The 5,375-nt window shown below is 45.2% G+C and overlaps 1 pseudogene; it reads right to left on the reverse strand.

The window, feature by feature from the left end:
- Positions 1–115: 115 nt before the first annotated feature.
- On the reverse strand, positions 116–1,659 carry LOC110333463 (annotated as a pseudogene).
- Between the last annotated feature and the right edge of the window lie 3,716 nt (positions 1,660–5,375).

Genomic DNA, 5,375 nt, shown 5'->3' on the forward strand with positions numbered 1-5,375 from the left:
CCCAATTCCAAAGTCTTTATTGTTTTAGAAAAGGTGATCCATTCTGTCAGTGGGATGAAGAGCTCTGTCCAGAAACCCATCAGTAGTGCTGAAAAGAACTCTGGTTTCTCCACATCTACTCGTACACCCAGACATGGGCACAAGACTTGTAGTCGATCAGTTCGTCAGGCTTAAACCATAGATGGATCTCTTTCTCGGCACTCTCCACTGAATCACTACCATGAATGATGTTCCTGCCAACTTGAATGCAGAAATCCCCACGAATGGTGCCTGGTCCCCACGAATGGTGCCTGATCCCCACGAATGGTGCCTGGTTTTGAATCAGCTGGATTGGTCTCCCCCAGCATCACTCAGCCCGTTTTCACCACATTGAGCCCCTCCCAGACCACAGCCCACGGCCACCACAGGCCCTGAGTTCCTGTACTTCACCAGTCCCGGGAAGAAAGGACGGTCCTTCAGGTCGATGTAATGCTGCTTCAGGTGTTCTTCAGAGGCCCTAAGGAACTTCATGGCCACCAGGCGGAACCCCTTTTGCTCGAATCGCTTGATGATCTCGCCAACCAGGCCACACTGCACGCCATCTGGCTTGATGGCAATGAAGGTATGCTCGAGGTTGGCCGTGGTCCGAAAGCCGGTGGGTCGGCTGGTGTCCGCGATGAGCGACGGAAGCAGAGAGCCAAATATATATTTCTTACTCTGTCACATACAGACTTTGGGGGAGGAAATTTTATTTATGTATTTATTTGTCCTATCAGAAGGTAGGGGGGCATATGACATTCTGGATTTTAACATAAAGGGCTAGAATGAGAAGTTTTAACTAATGATGAAGTGATTCCTTCCGAGTTATGGTGTGTGAAAGACCAGTGTCATGGGTGGTTAAATTTTTTTTTAATTAGGAAGATTTTAAAATAAAGAGATAATTGACGATATCACACTGTAAGAGGGTATGCACTGAGAGGGTGTGGAGGCGATTGCGGTGTAGCAGCTGGGAAGACTCTTGGGGACAGCATGGAGGGGCACAGAAGCACCTTCCCTCCTCTTTTAAGTAGTGACTTTTGCAGTGTTAAATTGTTTTGCTTGACTCCGGCCGCTTGTGTAAGCCATACGGAGTCATTTGGATTAGGCACCAGATGTCTGAGTATAGCATGATGCTTACTTTTTTTTTTTTTCATAATACTTTTTTTTATTACAATAGTCAAAAAAACTGGGTATGCAAGTTTAGGGGATCCCAAGACCCCTTCTTCAATTGTAGGTATGTGCCATGATGCTTACTTTTAATTGTCAGTCTGACACAATCTACAATTATAGGGAAGGGAGTCTCTTTTTCTCTTCTTCTTCTTCTTCTTCTTCTTCTTCTTCTTCTTCTTCTTCTTCTTCTTCTTCTTCTTCTTCTTGTTTTTTTTTGAGACAGGGTTTCTCTGTGTAGCCCTGGCTGTCCTGGAACTCACTTTGTAGACCAGGCTGGCCTCGAACTCAGGAATCCTCCTGCCTCTGCCTCCCAAGTGCTGGGATTAAAGGTGTGCGCCACCACACAGGGCTCTGGGAAAGGAGTCTCAATAAGAGACTAGTTCAGGTTGGCTTGTGGGCCTGTCTGGGAAGGATTTTCTTGGTTGGGTTTACTGAGATGGGAAAACTCACCCTGATTCTAATGGGCACCATTTCTTGAGCTGGATGCTGAACAGAACGATGAATAGAAGTGAGCCAGCTAAGTTCATGGGCATGCATGCATGAATGTATTCTCTCTGTCCTTGGCTGTGAATGGGTGGGCATGCATGCATTCTCTCTGTGCTTAGCTATGGACAGGGTGATATGCATGCATGCATGCATGCATTCTCTCTGTGCTTGGCTATGGATGGGGGGAGGGGGCATGTATGCATGCATGCATCCATTCTTTCTGCGCTTGGCTGTGGAAGTGACCGGCTGCTTCAAGTGTTTGTTGCCTTGACCTCCCCATAATGATAAAATGTAATCTGGAGTTGTGAGTCAAAAAAACCCCTTTCTCCCTTATGTTACTTTTGCCAGGATATTTTATCACAGCAACAGAAGTCCAAATAAGATGGGAATCATGAGTTTGTCTCTATCTAAATGGTTGGGGCTTCATTGTTAGAGTGTGGGACTCTGGCCGGTATTTCTGGCCTTTGTCTCTTCAGACTCTGTAGTCATAAAAAAATAGTTTTGTTTGGAGGCTAGGCAATCTATTCAGGGTTTTTTTTTTAATTTTTACTTTAAATGTATTATTTGTGTGTGTGTGTGTGTGTGTGTGTGTGTGTGTGTGTGTAATGTATGTGGATGTGGGTCTGTGTGCCACAGCATGCTCTTGGAGGTCAGACAACAACTGTCCTCTAACAAGGACAGACCTCCTAAACCTTCTCAGATAGTGTCACTCCCTGATGACTAAGCATATAAGCATATGATGAGCCTATGGGAGCCATTCTTGTTCAAACTACCAGACGCTGTTTCAAAACAAAACAAAAGACCCTCTATCCCCCTGCCTCTATGAGGGTGTTCCCCCACCCAATCACTCCCATCCTTCCACCCTGGCATTCCCCCCACTCCTTTAACCCCAGCACTTGACTGGCAGAGGCAGGTGGATCTCCAAGTTCAAGGTCAATCTGGTCTACAGAGTGAGTTCCAGGACAGTCAGGCTACACAGAGAAACCCTGTCTCAAAAAGCAGAGAGAGAAAGAGAGAAAGAGAGAAAGAGAGAGAGAGAGAGAGAGAGAGAGAGAGAGAGAGAGAGAGAGAACAAAAATACAGGCACAACTGTAAGAAAACTTAATTTTTAGAAGCTCTGCTGCCAGTTGGGGTTTGGGGTTGTTGTTTGGTTTTGAAACTTCACAGGGGAAGGGGTGATTTTGCCTTTGTTTTTTTTTTTGTTTTTTTTTTGTTTTTTTTTTGTTTTTTTTTTGTTTTTTTGTTTTTTTATGAGATATAATTTGATGATGTAGTTCAGGTTAGCCTGGAACTCAGTATCAAACTGGTAGCAATTCTTCTGCCTCAACCTCCTAAGTACTATGATTAAACATGGGCTATCCTGACTGCTTATAGTTAGTTGTTTTTTTGTTTTTGTTTTTGTTTTTGTTTTTTAAAAAGCAAAAACCTTGCAGAAGGTGTCCAGGAGGAAGAACCAAGGAAGACTTTGTGACGTAAGCAGATGAGGAAGATTGCCCCTGGGGGATGAGGCGGAGGCTGGGGAGGACTTCCTAGTTACAGTATATAAAGCACAGTAATACAGTGATAAGCCCAATTCATCTTCACAACCTAAACATGCCCATGTAACTGGCATCCAGATCCGAACACAAACCATTGCCGGACATCCTTGTGACTCCTTTCAATGAGGAAGCTGCTGGCCACCCCCATCCTCATCTCTCGCCTCCGCTAAGTCTTTCTTTTGTCAAAAGATGCGCATGGTCATAAAATGACTTAAAGTGCAAAATTAAATATGATAAAATACAGATAGTGAACAGTCCCGTCATCTCTGGAGATATCCTCCTGTCCTTCTGCGATCCGTCCTTCCTTGTCCACAGACATTGTCTGGCCTCTCTATATGGATGGTTCTGGTTTCTAGGATTTAATACAGCTGGGACCACACATCACATGCCTTCTTCCTGGAGGGTGGGGGAGACAGGGTACACAACTCTGAAGATCGAGTGTTCTCCATAAGTTTAGTGCTTAAAGCCCTGAGTTCAACCCTCAAACCATATAAACTAAGCGTGGTAGAGCACACTTGTAACCCCAGCACTTGAGCTGGAGGCAGAAGGATCAGAAGTTTATACTCATCCTTAGCTACAATGTATAGCCTGCCTGGGATACTCAAGGCAGTCTCAGTAGCCCCAAGCCAACCAAACAAAGCCTTCCCCCACTTGGTTTATTTGGCCTAGATTCTCACCTAACATAACACTTTTGAGATCTGTCTGTGTTTTTGTGTTCTGGGGCTTGTACTTTGACGTCACTGAGGGATATCCTCACATATGACCATCCCAGTGTTCGTTTGCCAGTGCTCCTGTGGACAACATTTGGCTTATGGTTAATACAAATAAAGTTGCTACAAACAGAATGTGTAACAGAGTTTTTCAACACAAGCTCTCCTTTTTCTTGGGCAAATTCCATGGCCAAATAAATCATCTGCGGGGGCTGAGTTTAAGTTTTTAAGACGCCAAACTGTCTTGCAAATCTCTCTGCCATTTTGTAAACTCAGCAGCAGTTTGTAAGGGTGCCAGTTTGGCCACATCCTTGCCAATATTTGATGTTATCAGTCTTTTCAATGTGAGTCATTCTAATGCGTGTGTAATCAGATCTCCTGGTGGGTTTTATTTGCATTTTCCCAATGACTAGTGGTGGTAAGCATTTGTACAAGTTTCGTTAACAACTTCAGCCCCTCCTTGTGAATTTCAGAAATCTTTTAAGTGCCATTCTCATTTAAAAGGACTTCAATGAGCATTCACAGCCAGGCTGGCAGGCTAAAGGCACTTCGAGATGGATGACCTGTGTTTGATCTCAGGGACCCACACTGTGGAAGAAGAGCATTGACACCCTTAAGTTGTCTTCTTACCTCCATATGCACAGTATGCTACATTTGTGTGCCCACACGGTAACTAATGAATAAGATGTAATAAATAGCCAAGGGTTGGCAAGACAGTTCAGCAGGTAAAGGCCCTGCCTGCCAAGCCTGGCAACCTAAGTTTGAGGCCAAGGACCCACAGAGTGGAAGCAGAGGATAGAATTCAGAGCCAAGTGGAAATAATAGATGGAATGACTCCAGGTGAGAGGTCAACTCTAACACCTATGCAAGTCTTTGCCAGCTCTCTAACACCGGCACCTCCAGCCTTCCCTTTCAGGGGAGATGTTTTCTGTTTGCTGTGAGAAAGAGTAGCCCTCCAGAAGCAAAACACAACAGCTTCACAGGGCGACCTGGAGAGGGGAGAGAGCCGGTAGCACAGAAAGCAGTCTACAGTGGTTAGATAAGAATGGCCCCGCAGGCGCATAGGTTTGAATGCTGGGTCACCAGAGAGTGGCACTGTTTGACACTGTAAAGAGGTGTGCCTTGGAGAAAGTGTGTCACTGAGGTCAGCTTTGAGATTTCAAAGGCCCAAGCCAGGCCCAGTGTCAACCTCTTCCTCCTGCCTGAAGACCCAGACGGAAGACCCAGACGTAGAACTCTCAGCTACTTCCCCAGCACCACCTCTGCCTGTAAGTCGCCATGCTCCCCTGCCGTAATAATAGACTAAGCTTCTAAAACTGTAAGCAAGCCCCCACTAAATGCTTCCTTTGATAAGAGGTGCTGTGGTCATCATGGTCTTCACAGCCATAGAACACTGACTAAGAGGCCATCTCTTTCTTTTTTTCTTTTAAACTAACAAGTTCATGATGGGGGC

The sequence above is a fragment of the Mus pahari genome, chromosome 15 (assembly GCF_900095145.1).
Source record: "Mus pahari chromosome 15, PAHARI_EIJ_v1.1, whole genome shotgun sequence".
Classification (NCBI taxonomy): domain Eukaryota; kingdom Metazoa; phylum Chordata; class Mammalia; order Rodentia; family Muridae; genus Mus; species Mus pahari.